Source organism: Dermochelys coriacea, chromosome 2 (assembly GCF_009764565.3).
Source record: "Dermochelys coriacea isolate rDerCor1 chromosome 2, rDerCor1.pri.v4, whole genome shotgun sequence".
In the NCBI taxonomy this organism is placed as follows: Eukaryota; Metazoa; Chordata; order Testudines; family Dermochelyidae; genus Dermochelys; species Dermochelys coriacea.
The window spans coordinates 175,081,005-175,096,482 of record NC_050069.1 but is presented as its reverse complement, the minus strand read 5'-3'; the positions used below and the strand labels follow the sequence as shown (position 1 = coordinate 175,096,482).

Below are 15,478 nucleotides of genomic sequence, written 5' to 3'. Positions count from 1 at the left end.
GCTGCTGCCATAAATAGGGACCGGGGACCCGGCTGCACTTTATAAGCCACCCAGCAGGTACTGGGAAGAGGCAAAGCTCCTCCGAAGTGGTTTGGGACTTGGCCAGACACAGCTCAGCTTGGCTTGGCCCTGTGCGAGTCTTTGTCTCCACTCCAGATCTATAGAGCCCTGTGCCGTTGTATCTGCATCCGCTCCACTATCCAAAAAAATGCTCCGTGGATTTGCAGGGCTCTCTATGTAAAGATTATTATATCCATCCATGTGTGTATTTTAAGATCAGTAAGACCTGTACCAATTTCTTCTTAGCAAGAGCATGAACTCCAAGATTATCTCCATTTTCTGCTAAGCAGTTTCATAAGGCTAAGGCCTTTGCAAGCCACATTCGAGGAAAATATTTACAAAATGTGCTTATTTTATCCATCAGTTACATTATTACTAGCTGATGGGTAAAATAAGCATATAGTTCACAAAATGGTAGCATGATCTACATGGCAGGGTACAGCGAGACCTTCAGAAACAGAGCTCAGGAGTGTGTAGAGACCAGCAAGACCCTGTCTGTGGTCTCTACCTTGTTAACTTGTGCAGGAAAAATGCATCAGAAAATGGATCTGAAGCTGGACCACTCTGGATTTGCAATAAAGTGGCCCAATGTAAATGAAAAAGACTTTGATTTCTGGGAGCACAAAGCATGCAAAATTACATTTTTCAGCTAAGTAGTTGGCTGCTTTACCTGCAGCCCAAAGAAAATAAAATTCGCATTGCAGACAGGAATGTGGGTTGGGCAGTTCATGTGTATTGACTGGCTCCTTGCCTCCCACAACTCTGCTGGACTATCTCCCTCATCTTAAATCACAAACTAGAGGAGTTTCCATAAATCTAGAGCAAAGCAATCCCTCTGCATGGCCTCAAGAACCAGGATAGACAAGAACTAGGCCTAACTTTATAATATACTTATTTTCAAGTAATCCTTCCTCAGGTCAAACCTTCAGTTGCTGCTCCAATGGGCCTTTTACCCTCACTTTCATTGCTGACTTGGGACTGTCAAGGAGAGGCTTGTCTCCTCTGTCAGCATTCATTATGGTAGAGTCCAATTCACACAGTCCCTTCAAAATTCTTCCTTAAGTCACTAAAGGTCTGGGAAACCTTTCGGAACACAGAGGCATCTGTTTTTTACTCACCCACCCTGATGACATTCCCCCACAGCATGACTGCCATACAAGAATACAGAAATTCAACAGGAAACAGCTTCAGACACCCCTTGACTTACGGAATCGTTCCGTTCCGGAAAGCCTTGCATAACTTGAATTTTGTGTAAGTCGGAAACATATACTCATACGTTACGCAAAAATTTCCACAACTTGAAAATCCTATTTCTGGTTTATGGAACTTTTTCCGTAAGTGCGAAGTTGTGTAAGTCAGGTCTTGTGTAACCCGGGAAGCGTCTGTACTGTTAGGTCAAGACCATACCCTGCCCCAAAACTGGTTACTTACCTTTCCTGTTGTTCTTCGAGAGGTGTTGCTCATGTCCATTCCATTCTAAATGTGCACGTGCCAATGTGCGCGATTGTCGAAGATTTTTGCCTTAGCGGTATCCATAGAGTAGGCAGTGGGGCCCTCTTGAGTGCCATGCTCATGTGCCTATATATCAGGAACCACCAACCCTACACCCTTGGTTCTTTCTTGCTGGCAACTCTGACAGAGGGGCAGGAGGGCAAGTAATGGAATAGACATAAGCAACACATCTTGAAGAACAGTTATGAAAGCTAGGTAACCATTTTTTTGTCTTCAAGTGCTTGCTCATATCGATTCCATTCTAGGTGACTCACAAGTAGTGCCAATGGAGGTGGGCTCAAAGTTAACAGTTTTGCAACACTGCCCTGCCAAAGCCAGCATCATCCCAAGCCTGCTGGGTCAGTGCATAAGGGGATGTAAACGTGTGGCCAGACGACCAGGTAGCAGCTCTCTTGGATCGGCACCTAGGCTAAAAAAGCCGCTGATGATGCTTGTGCTATAGTTCAGTGCGCTTTGACTATCGCCGGTGGAGGCACACTCGCTGGCTCGTAGCAGTATTGGATGCAGGCTGTGATCCAGGATTAAATCCTTTGAGCAGACACTGGGCAACCTTTCATCCTGTCTGCCACCATAATAAACAGCTGCATTGACGTATGGAATGGCCGTGTCCTATCGATATAGAAGGCCAACACCCTCTGGACGTCCAGGGCATGTAACCTGCGCTCCTCTTCAGATTTATGGGGCTTCGGAAAGAAAAAGTCCTGGCCTGTATGAAACTGGGAAACTACCTGAGGTAGGAATGCTTGGTGCAGCTGCAACTGGACCTTATATTTGTAGTACACCATATAGGGTGGTTCTGATATAAGCGCTCTGACCTCAGACACTCTGCGGGAGGACGTAACCACCACCAGGAACACAACCTTCCAGGAGAGAAGGAGAAGAGAGCAGGAAGCCAGAGGTTCGAAGGGAGGCCCCATGAGCCTTGACAGCATGAAATTCAAATCGCAGGGGAGGGACAGGATCCTGGACATGACGGTAAAGACGCTCCGACCTTTCAAGAACCAGGCCGTCATGTTGTGCGTGAAGACCGATCTTCCTTGGAACCGAGAGAGAGATGAGTGGAAAGCCAAAATAGCAACCAGGTGGACCCAGATCGACGACAGGAACAAGCCCTGAAGTTTGAGGATAATCCAGAATCACCTGCAGCGAGGCCTGCTCGGCCCGGTCGCACTGATCCGAAGCCCAGCATGTGAATCTTTTCCACTTCGCCCAGTAAGTCGCTCTAGTGGAGGGCTTTCTGCTACCCAGCAAGACCTGTTGCACATGGGTCCAGCATTCACGCTCTTCCGCATTCAGCCATGAAGCAGCCATGTTGTCAAGTGCAACGCCTCCAGGTTCGGGTGCAGGAGACTGCTGTGGTTCTGGGACAGCAGGTCCGGACAAAGAAGGAGTCCAGCGGCGCGGCTACCAAAATGTCCAGCAGCATGCCGAACCAAGCTCCCCACTGCTCATGGTTCCTTGTCCGCCCCAACCCCTAGCCACACCTCCGTCCCCTGACAGGCTCCCTGGGACTCCCATGCCTATCCAACCCCCCCTACTCCCCATCTCCTGACCACCCCCACCCCCAGAACCTCTGCCCCATCCAATTGCCCCCTGCTCCCTGTCTCCTGACTGCCCCCCCGTGACTCTCTGTCCCTTATTCAACCCCCTTGCTCCCCATCTCCTTACCATGCTGCTCAGAGCGGCATATCTGGCAGCCGTGCCGTGCAGCTGGAGCCAGCCCCGCTGCTGCACTGCCCAGTGGGAGCTCGCAGCCCCACTGCCCAGAGCGCTGGCGCCATGGTGAGCTGAGGCTGCAGTGGAGGGGGGACAGCAGGAGAGGGGCTGGGTGCTAGCCTCCCAGGCCAGGAGCTCAAGGGCCGGGCAAGATGGTCCCGCGGGCCGTCGTTTGCCCACCTCTGTGCTAGCACATTCTTGGTCCCGGGCAGCCATGTGGCCTAGCAATCGCAGGCAGGTGTGAGCCATGATAAGCAGGTGGTTCTTCACATGGGAGATCAGATCCGACATGGTTAACCGGGGATGCAATGTGGAGCGCTCCCACAAGGCAGGCGATCGGGACTTGTACTGAGACGATGACCGGCAGGAGGGTGAACAGCATCGGTAGTATGGAGACTGGCGTCTTCCTCTAGGCAATCCGTGTCGAGACAGCGGAGACCGTGAACGTGGCACCAGTGACTGAGGGTGAGCCCCAGAAGGTCTGAGCTGTGACTCCGGTGATCTGCGGTGCGGAGGTGGAGAGCGCTGCTTCGTCTTGGGGGATTGGCATCATTCCACTGCTGACTGAGTGGTCTTAGCGGCTGGTTTGCCCTTGTGGGGAGCCTTTGCCGGTTCCTGAGGCAGGTGCTGCAGGCGAAGGCCTGTGCTCAGCGCTAGGGGAGCCTGTGAAGGTGTCAGTGCTCTCAAGGTTTTAGGTCCCATGCCGCTCCCGCCAGTCGGTGATGGACCTTTCATGGGGCTAAGGACCCCGACTGGGGAGGTACAAGCATGCAGCTTCAGAGTGGCTGGGTGGCCCAAAGCAGGTCCATTGCCCGATGACCTATGGCCCTTTTTGCCTTGTGCTAGGGAGCCATGCTTTTTGGTCTTCTCTTTGAGCACCAGTGACGGGGGGTGCACTGCACACCAAGGCCAAGGTACTTGTCAAGTCCTGGCAGGGTGAACTCCATGAGGAGCGCCCGTAGCCGAATATCCCACTCCTTTTGCATGCGGGGCCGTAAGTTTTTACAAATTCAGCACTTATCTCTAATGTGTGGTTCCCCCAAGCACGTGAGGCATATGTCTGTGGCAGTCTGCGCAAGGTTTATACCCTGGAGCCTGGGGCATGCCCTGCCTGGGGTGAAGTCCCCTCTGGAACCCTACCTGCTAACTACTAATTACGCTTAACACTAACTACTATAAACAAATTATTGACAAGGCCCTTAAGGCTCGAAGTCAGTAGACAAAAAACTGCTAGCCCTTGCAATGCAAGGAAAGGCGCTCTAACTCCCCTGGGCGGTAAGAAGGAACTGAGAGGGTGTAGGGTCAGCAGCGCCTGATAAACCGGCACATGAGCGCGACACTCAAAGGGGCGCCACTGCCAACCCTATGGATACTGCTAAGGCAAAAATCTCTGACGACCGCACACGTGGGCGCATACACACCTAGAATGGAATCGACATAAGCAAGCACTCGAAGAAGAACACAGCTTATAGTTCCAGGCGGGCTGTATCAGACACAAAACAATTCCTGAGAGAATTCTGCACACTCTACTTTAAAATTCTGCAAATTTTGTCAATGAATAAATGTGGAGGCTCCAGCGTGACAGTAGTGGGAAGCGCAGGCCACTGGCTGCATGGAGGTGGGAGATCACCTTGCAGCTCCCCCTGGGACATGGACTTGGTGGTGAGACTCCACCTGACCCTGACACAGAGCAAGGGCCAGGCCTGCCCCAGAAACACCCTGGGGCCCTGCCCCTAGCACACCAGGTGTGAGCAGGCAGGCTCAGCACAGCAGGATCCAAGTGTGGAGGGACTTAGTGTGGGCGGATCCAGATGGGACTGAGAGGATTCTATGTGGGGCAATCTGGGTGCGGGGGGCTTGGGATGCACAGGGGCTCTTTGAGGGGATTCCGGGTGCAGGGACAATGGGACTCTGCAGGGGGATCCAGGTGAAGGTGGTTGGCGCTCAATGGGGGGTCTGGGTATGGGGGAATGGCGTTAGTTGCAGGGGTCTGGGTGTCAAGGGCTCAGCAGTGGGGTCTGAGTGCTAGGGAAGTGGGGCTTGATGGAGTCGGGGTCTGGGTGCAACTGGTTGAGGCTCAGTGGGTGAGCGTCTGAGTGCTCATTACAGTGGTTCAGGTACGGGGGGTGGCGCTCATCGGGTTGGGGGTTTGACTGCAGGGGGCTCAGCAGGGGGTGGTCTGGCTGTGGAGGTAGGGGGTTGCGGCGCAGCTGAGAGGTCTGTGTGCAGGCGGGTTGGAGTTCGGCCGGGGTGCAGGGGGACTCTGGATACAGTGGGTGAAGGTCGGCACAGAGGGGGGTTGAGTGTGGTAGGCTTGGTGAGGGGGTGCAGGGGGACGAGGCTCGGCAGGGGCTTATGGTTTGAGAGGTCCAGATGCACAGGAGTTGGGTGGACAGGGGTGCAGCTCCCTGTGTAGTGACCCCTCCCTCTATGGCTGAGGAGCGATGGGGTGTGGAGCTTCCTGCAGCCAGGGGAGGTTTCTGGGTGTGGGTCTGACCAACCCCAGCTGCTCCTTACAGGGGAATAGGAAGTCCTGTCCTCCCCCAGCCCAGCCAGGACTAGCAGTGAGCCTGGCAAAGGGTAGGAACCTCTGGTCGTGGCTTCACCCTCCCTCCCATCTCCCACGATGTGTGTCTCCGCCAGCTGCTCCAGGCACCCAAAATGACATGCCTGCACTGCTGGGGAGGGGCGCGTGACCGCTCTTACGGCTTCCCTTTGCTTCCCTGTCAGATGCCATTTTTTCTGCAGGGAAGCAAAGAAATCTGCAGTGGACATGAATTCTGTGTACACGCAGTAGTGCAGAATTACCCCAGGACTAATAAGACTCATGCTACAGTTGTTCTTAGATAAAGGCCAGAAGAATGGAAGGAGTTAATGTCGGCTGACTACATAATGGCTGGCTAATGTTAGAGCACTGGACAGACACGTAGGCAAGACTTGGGTTTTATATCCAGCTCTGCCACTGGCCTGTTGGATGAATTTGGGCAAGCAATTCACATCTCTGTGCTTCAGTTCCTCCATCTGTAAAATGGGGATAATCATACTGATCTTTGTAAAGTGCTTTGAGACCCACTGATGAAAAGCTCTGTGTAACAGCTAGGTATTTTCATTAGACTGGCGAGAACTACTCCATCGTAAGAGAGAGCAGCCTCTGCAGCTGTCTAGTCATAGAGGCCTACGGAGAATGCCCTCCTCTGGAGAAGGCTTAAAATAGTTTGCATGCTTTGTTTTGCAAGCTTTGCAGTTCACCTTATTTCTTTAAAACCAACTCGGCATATCTGAACTTTCATACTAAAAACTGATGATTAAGTTAAACATTTATAACATTCAGTCAGCTTGTAGAAGCTGTTTATGATCTGAAATGTCATAAAATTTCTTTACACTGCCTCACAGACATTTGATTTTGTCATCTTTGAGTATAGTACACAGATTGTACATTGCAGCTTTAGGGAAAAACACAAAACCCCCCTAAACAACTTATCTGTTGTACAGCCCGGGACATTTCCTCTATAAATCTGATGGTTTACTAGTAATATTTTTTGCACCTTGCTTAAGATTATGAAAATGATTTCTATTGTTTCATTTCCAAGTATGAAATAAAAATTCAGTAACAAAACAAGCATTAAGAACCTATTATCATAATAAAACAAAATCGGAAACAGTACATCTTCATGAATAAAATGTTAAAAATGAAGTAAGTTAAAAGAGGGACAAGTCTCTCTAATATCCCTGGGACCAGCACAGCGACAACAACACTACAAACATAAGTTAGAAGAAAGACTGTCAGTAATAACTCCCTTTCTATCCAATAGGTGGAGCCTTTTATCTTTATCTACATGGGATTTTCTTCTTTGGAAGGATGGAAACAAAGGTGAACATGCAAAAGGATATAAACAACAATTTATTGATTCACACAGTTCAAATGGAAAAGTTCAAATGATTTGCTTTCACACCCAGACAACATTTCAACTCGTGTAATTAAGAAAGCACATTTTTAAGCCAGTAAATGAGCAGTAATGTGTGGCAAAGTAGAGTTGAGCTGGCAAAGGTAATAGAACTAATGCAGCTTCTAGGTTTAACTGTTAGTCTTGCAGGGAAAATTTATTACATCCTAATGTTTGTGTCACAACATCATGATACTAGGTTATAATATTCTCAAAGTATCAGAAAATAGAAACAGTAAAGCTCTATTTGTTAATATCTGATCCCTTCATTCCCTGCCAATGCAAGATTATTTACCATAGTACATATTCTTATGTGGTAGCCAATCTAGCTTGAGAAGTCCCAAGCAATTGCTCAGCTACTCTTTTCGGGAAGTTTTTCCTGCTATTCACTCTAATTAAATTTTCCTTTTTTTAGTGTTATCCCATTACTCCTATTTACACCTCCATATAGACAGAACATAAGTTATATTTTGGGGGGGATTTTGAGATTTCAAAATCTCTTTTCATTCAGTTTCAGAACAGAAAAATTGCTTTTTTGATTTTGACTTTATTTTATAATTATAATACAGAATAAGAAAATTTATAACGAAAGTCATTTCAAAAGGAAAAATCAAAAGTTTAGTTCTAATAATCCTGAAACATCTTGTTTTGATTTTGGAAGTTTTTTTCCTCCCTTTCCCCCCTCTGAATTGGAATTTTGGTGAAAATGAAATGATTTTGCAAAGTGTTTCAATTCAGATGGAACTGAATTTTCTGATGGAAAACCGTTCTGCTGAATTTCTTCTGACAAGTTCTACCCCTATATGCTATATTATTTTTTCATATCCCTCCATCTGTAAAGCCAAGCTGCTCTAATATCATGAGTCTAATTGTCCAGGCTTCCAAGGGAAAGAAAATATTACATATTTTCAAACTGTAAAAATTACCTAAAAGAAACTCTGCCATCTATAATGCTGTCCTTTTAATGTATGACATCACAAGAATTTCCAGGGCTAAAAGCAAAGCCTTTGGAAAAGTGGGGATCTCTTTCTAAATTTATAACCTTTTCACTGAATTTAAAATTCCCATTTTTAGCCTTGATGAATCACAGCCCGTCTCTGGTGCACAAAGGAATATTGCCTTGTCATTTAGTGGCGGAAGTCAATATTTGGGTGTGGGGGGGGGAAAAACATTTCTCTGGTGGTCTTTATTTGATATGACAGCTGTTTGAAGCTACCCAGAGATTTGGAATGCTGGCAATAATGTAGAAAGAGATGGATTAGTGGGGCTGATGATAGATGAGACTTTTGAAGGGGCATGATACATGTAATTTATTACATGGAGATCACTACTACATATGTACATATTCTTTGGTACATTTTAACTTCTAATGACCAAATTATAAACAAAGCCTCACATCATCTGTGGTAAACTCAGTGTTGGCAACTCATGATTTCCTCGCAGGTCTTGTGATATTTGGTGTTCTTCTTAAAGCTCCCGTCCCCGGGGACATGTGGTTAGGTGATAATCTCAGCCTTCATTTAAATCAAAAAAACCACAACAATCAACCAATCAAACAAGTTGCTAGCCCTCATTGTTGCCCAGAAAAGCTTGAAAATGTGACCCAAGGTCACTGTAAAGTTTCAGAAACTGGAGGACAAATAAAAAAGAACTGAACATTTATTTTAAAAATCCTTATGATTTTTAATCTAATCTCATGATATATTGCGGTTTGATTCATGATTTATGACTGCTTCGAACTGGCAATGCTGTAAGCTAGACCTAAATTCTGCTGCCAAGCCACCTGCTTTCTGTGGTTCCACAGTACTGTGGACTGGACATTCATCTGCAACATCAGAACAATTAAAACAACTGAGTTGGGTTTTTTTTGTTATTATTAAATTATAACCCTCAACCACCATACAGCCTCACTGTGCTAAGCACTATAAAAACAAAGAGTAAATGGCAGTCCCTGATCCAAAGAACTGGATCTCAGATATTGTATAAATTTTAATAATTGTCTGCATTCATATTTTAATATTAGTAAAAATATCTAACCCTTTAAGGTTACCTTCACGGTTCCCATGTGTCATAAGCAGTATTGTTTAAAGATGAAGTTCATTCCTGTGGAGAGGGGCTTGCATAGGCCTATGCACCTCTTACAACTCACTTAAATCCACAGAATCTCCTGAGTGGGAAATGAAGGATGCATCATAGCCTTCTGAACAAGGAAGCATTTCACTGTAATACCCCACTGGATATGGTATGTAGTGAAGCTGGTCAACATCTGAGCGCCGCGTTCAGACTAGAGGTAGTTTGGCAGTGCTCCGCCCCCATTGTTTCCTTCACAGGGTTCCTTAAACTCAAAAGTCCAAAGGAAATAAAACCAGTCCCCAACGGGGGTCCAATTTATTCAGTCTTCAAGCACACACTGGCCTTTCAGGCCTGAACACCAGCTCAATGTCTCTTTCCCCTTAGTTGGCAGGTTTCTAGCTCTCTCAGAGCTTGGCACAGCTCAAAGCCTCTATAATTTTGCTTTGCTGCTACTGCTGCCACCCATCCCGCCATACCTTCACCGTTTTCTATTTCTAGAACCACCCACACCCCCTGCTGCTTTTTATAGGGGATCAGCTACTTTCCCAAGGTGTGCCTCCTTTAGGACTCAGGGTTGGCTAGCCCCAGACCCTCCAGCCATTAAGGTGGAGCCATCCTGTTACATGGCACAAGGGAATCCTGAAATTAATCTTAAATGGTTAATTGAACACGGTATTCTCCAAACCAATTAATTGCATAAATAAATAGCATTAGATAAGAAATGACATTTTGAGGTGGTGGTGGCAGTGAAGTTTCTGAAGATAATAATAAATATTGCCATAAAGTTATTTGAATTACCATAGCACCTAGGACCTCCAGTTACAAATCAGGATCAATCTATGCTAAGAACTGTACAAACAGAGAACAGAGATTACAATGATAGACCTCTCCCAACATTAGCAGTTATCGATGCAAATCATTATTGTCCAAATGGGGAAAGGGGCTGGTTTAGTAGGAAAATTGAACTTTGGGTGTGGTAGGACAAAAAGCCAAATTCACCCCCAACTCTCTCTCCAGTCATTTAATGAATCAGGATCACAACGTTTAGGCCCTGATCCTGTGGCTGCCACCAAAGAATTGGGGCCTTACTTTGACCCAGACGTGTTGGAAAGCCCAATCCCCTTGTGACCAGAAAGGTTATTATGGTGAAGTGTCTGTCTCCCTTTTTCCTTCCTCCTCTTTCCAGTTCTCTGTCTCAGTTACTTCCTGCAATATGTAAGGTCACACCTTGCCAGTTTCCATTATTGAAAATAGGCACCAGGGTATAAGCACAATGTCTCTGGTGGCACAGATATGTGGAATATCAGAAATAACTAATAATTAATTATAAGCCTTATTAAAATGCATGCAATCCTCTCTCTTTTCCCCCAGGCAAATGTTGCATTAAAAGTGATAGAAAATTAAGATCAATAAGCTGAAACATATGTTAAAGTGAAATATTGAATTACAATTTGCTATCCTATTACAATTTATCTGGAGAGGATTTCCCTGAAGTCCTGTGTAAAGAGCAAAAAATCTGCATTTAAATGGGGATATGTTAGTAATGCATAAGCTTGTGCTTTGCAGGTCAGCGTGTGCCTGCAGAAGAGCAAGCATTCACTTTACTATTTATTTTTTAAAAATTATAAGGTTCCAGCCTGATTCTCCTCTCACCTCCAATGTTTTTACCCTTGTGTAACTTGACTGACTTCGATTTATACTGGTGAAAATGAAAGGAAATATCAGGCTCTTAGTCTTGATGTGCTGAAAATTGCAAGTCCTAAATAAAATAAAGCATGAACTGTGATTTTCTACAGAGCTGTATGGAGAACAGCAATTGTTTCATGGAGAATTTCAGAATGTTGTTTTATTCCTGTTTGGAATGAATACCACACATTTTGAAAGTCTCTGCAAACTAGAATTTAAAAAATGTTCATCAAAATGGTTCATTTCAATCATTTCAAAATGAAATTCCATCAGGTAGGCTGACAGGAAGCCAGTAAGCACTAGTTCCCAAGCTCTCAGACTCCTGGCACAGCTGGGGCTTCCAGGCTCTTGACTTCCCTCATCCCGCCATGCCCTCCCAATCTCACTGTGCTGGTGATACTTTAATCTCTGTCACCGACATACACAGTTGTGTTTTTTTATTATTAGGATGAACTAAAGGGGAAAATTCAAGTTAAAAGATGTCAAGTGCATCTCCCTTCATTAGTGATTCACCTTTAGACAGCAGGTGGTATTTCTGTCACCATGCTCCCCTGTTGGGCAGTTCCAGTGGGGGTGAAGCAGCTTTAGTTTCTCAGGGGAGGCCTGCTATTTCGAGTCTGCCCGAGGGCTGCACTGAATTACTACATCCTCCAGGAAACACTACCCAGTCTTCAATCTATGGAGTGGGGTAGAGGTCTATGCGTGGGATGCTACATTGCCACAACTCCCTCTTCCAAGTGGATTTTCCACCACAGGGGTCCTATGCCTGCAGCCTTCATCACCCAGAGGTGAATCAAACCTAAAGTAGCAGCTTTAACTCTTCATTTCATTGCTTTCTCTGGCTTGAACCCCAGACATTTATAAGCATGGTTTTCTATCTGAATATCAGGACATGATTAGGAGTACTTGTGGCACCTTAGAGACTAACAATTTTAGTCTCTAAGGTGCCACAAGTACTCCTTTTCTTTTTGCGGATACTACTCTGAAACAGGACATGATTAATTATTTTTCTCCTCCTCTCTACACTATGTTCTCTGGATTCCTGATAATTTATGTTACACACCAATTCATGCCATATTAACAAGGCCTTCGTTTTTGGTTTTTGTTTAAAAATTCCCAGGAAATTATCAATGTTTATTACAAAAATTAAAAAAGGGTGAAAATCCGTGCAAAAAATTAATTTCACAGTTTTCCAGAGCAGGGAGTGAGGTCTGGAGGTCCCCCAGGTCTGACTAGGTTACCAATTGACCATCTATCCTTCCAGAGCAGGGAGCCAGGTCCAGGGAGTTTCAGCACTTCTTTATTTAGGACTTGAGCACTGATATACATAAACGCATGTTCATGTGTGTATTTTCCACGACATCGCCTTACTTTAATAGACATTCTTGGATTTATACGTAACCTAATTTATTATTAACATAAACATCTACCTAATACAGTGTTTTGGATTTTCTTAACTTTATTGCTGTTTTCATGTATTAGAGTGGTCCAAAATGTGTGTGAAAAAAACAAACAAGAGCTTTTGTAAACCTGAGAATTTTTTGGTAAAAATTGGTTAAGCCCCCCCAAAGCCTTACATATTAAGAACATAAGAACGGCCATACTGGGTCAGACCAAAGGTCCATCTAGCCATAGGTGCCAACTTCTGCTGGCGCTGGTGGGTGCTTGACTGCCCCCAGCCTTGCCCCTGTCCCGCCCCCTCCTGCCCCTGTCCCACCCCCATTCCAACCCCTTCCCCAAATTCCCGCTCTGGCCCTGCTTTTCCCCGCCTCCTCCCCTGAGTGTGATGCGTTCCTGCTCCTCCCCCCTCTCTCCCAGAACTTGTTACGCTGCAAAACAAGTGTTTTGCGGCGGCAAGGACTGGGAGGAGAAGCGGGGACGCTCAGGGGAGGAGGCGGAGGTGAGGTGAACTGGGGCGGGGCAGGGAGCTTGGCTGCTGGTGGGTGCAGAGCACCCATCAATTTTTCCCTGTGCTTTTCCATTCCCAGCTTCTGGCAAACAGAGGTTAGGGACACCATCCCTGTCTATCCTGGCTAATAGCCTGGCTAATAGCCATTGATGGACCTATTCTCCATGAACGTACCTAGTTCTTTCTTGAATGCTGTTATAGTCTTGGCCTTCACAACATCCTCTGGCAAAGAGTTCCCCAGGTTGTCTGTGTGTTGTGTGAAAAAATACTTCATTCTGTTTGTTTTAAACCTGCTGCCTATTAATTTTATTTGGTAACCCCTCGTCCTTGTGTTATGGGAAGGACTAAATAACACTTCCTTATTTACTTTCTCCACACCAGTTATGATTTTATAAACCTCTATCATATCCCCCATTAGTCATCTCTTTTCCACACTGAAAACTTTTCCACACAGTCTTATTAATCTCTCCTTATTTGGCAGCCATTCTATACCCCTAATAATTTTTGTTGCCCTTTTCTGAACCTTTTCCAATTCCAATATGTCTTTTCTGAGATGGCGCGACCACATCTGCAAGCAGTATTCAAGATGTGGGCATACCATGTATTTATATAGAGGCAATATGATATTTTCTGTCTTATTATCTATCCCTTTCTTAATGATTCCCAACATTATGTTAGCTTTTTTGACTGCAGCTGCACATTGACTGGATGTTTTCAGAGAACTAGCTACAATGACTCCAAGCATAGGCTGGAGCACCCACAGGGTAAAATGAGTGGGTGTTCTGCACCCACTGGCAGCCAAGGTCCCCTCACCCTCCGCCCCACCTCCTCCTCCTCCTCCTCCTCCTCCTCTGAGCGTGCCACGTCCCCACTCCTCCACCTACTTTCAAGCACTTCCCACCCAGCTGCTGCCTAACAGCTGTTTGGCAGCATTAGCATGCTCTGGGAGGGGGGGAGGAGCGGGAATGTGCTGCGCTCAGGGGAGGAGGCGGGGCCAGGGTGGGGATTTGGGGAAGGAATTGGCATATTGGCAGGGAGGAGGTGGAGTTGGGGCGGGGACTTTGGGAAAGGAGTTGTAAGAGCCGTGGCAGGGCCTCATGGAAGGGGTGGAGTGGGGGTGGGGATTGTGGACGGGGGGTCAAGCACCCATGGGAAAGAGGGGAAGTTGGTGCCTATGACTCTAAGATCTCTTTCTTGAGTGGTAACAGCTAATTTAGACCCCATCATTTTATATGTATATTTGGAATTATGTTTTCCACTGTGCATTACTTTGCATTTATCAACATTGAATTTCATCTGCCATTTTGTTGCCCAGTCACCCAGTTTTGAGAGATCCTTTTGTAGCTCTTTGCAGTCTGCCTGGAACTTAACTATCTTGAGTAGTTTTGTATCTTCTGTAAATTTTGCCACCTCACTGTTTACCCCTTTTTCCAGGTCATTTATGAATATGTTGAATAAGACGGGATCCAGTACAGACCCCTGGGGGACACCACTATTTACCTCTCTCCAAATTCTGAAAACTGACCATATATTCCTACCCTTTGTTTCCTATCTTTTAACCAGTTACCAGTCCATATGAGGATCTTCCATATTATTACTAGACTGTTCTCAGTAGCAGATGACAGAATGAGGAGTAATGGTCTCAAGTTGCAGTGGGGGAAGTTTAGGTTGGATATTAGGAAAAACTTTTTCATTAGGAGGGTGGTGAAACACTGGAATGCGTTACTTAGGGAGGTGGTGGAATCTCCTTCCTTAGAAGGTCAGGCTTGACAAAGCCCTGGCTGGGATGATTTAGTTGGGGATTGGTCCTGCTTTGAGCAGGGGGTTGGACTAGATGACCTCCTGAGGACCCTTCCAACCCTGATATTCTATGATCCCATGACATCCCATAAGTTCACTACATGAGCCATTGAACCAAGATTTAAAAAATGTTTCCTAGTAATAGAAATCTCCCAGCTTTTGTAATGTACTGCTTATTCCTTTCACTTGTAATATGTTTGTATGGAAAAAAAAATCCTTATAACAGGCCAGACTGGACTTGGATACAAGGCTTAAATAGAATCATAGAATCATAGAATATCAGGGTTGGAAGGGACCCCAGAAGGTCATCTAGTCCAACCCCCTGCTCAAAGCAGGACCAAGTCCCAGTTAAATCATCCTAGCCAGGGCTTTGTCAAGCCTGACCTTAAAAACCTCTAAGGAAGGAGATTCTACCACCTCCCTAGGTAACGCATTCCAGTGTTTCACCACCCTCTTAGTGAAAAAGTTTTTCCTAATATCCAATCTAAACCTCCCCCATTGCAACTTGAGACCATTACTCCTCGTTCTGACATCTGCTACCATTAAGAACAGTCTAGAGCCATCCTCTTTGAAACCCCCTTTCAGGTAGTTGAAAGCAGCTATCAAATCCCCCCTCATTCTTCTCTTCTGCAGACTAAATCCCAGCTCCCTCAGCCTCTCCTCATAAGTCATGTGCTCTAGACCCCTAATCATTTTTGTTGCCCTTCGCTGTACTCTTTCCAATTTATCCACATCCTTCTTGTAGTGTGGGGCCCAAAACTGGACACAGTACTCCAGA

At 45.9% G+C, this 15,478-nt stretch overlaps 1 protein-coding gene across 7 annotated transcripts in view; it reads right to left on the bottom strand.

The window, feature by feature from the left end:
• The window catches only part of TPK1 (thiamin pyrophosphokinase 1), a 516,426-nt gene that overhangs the window by 3,946 nt on the left and 497,002 nt on the right, over window positions 1-15,478 (bottom strand). The gene's annotated exons all lie outside the window — the stretch shown is intronic.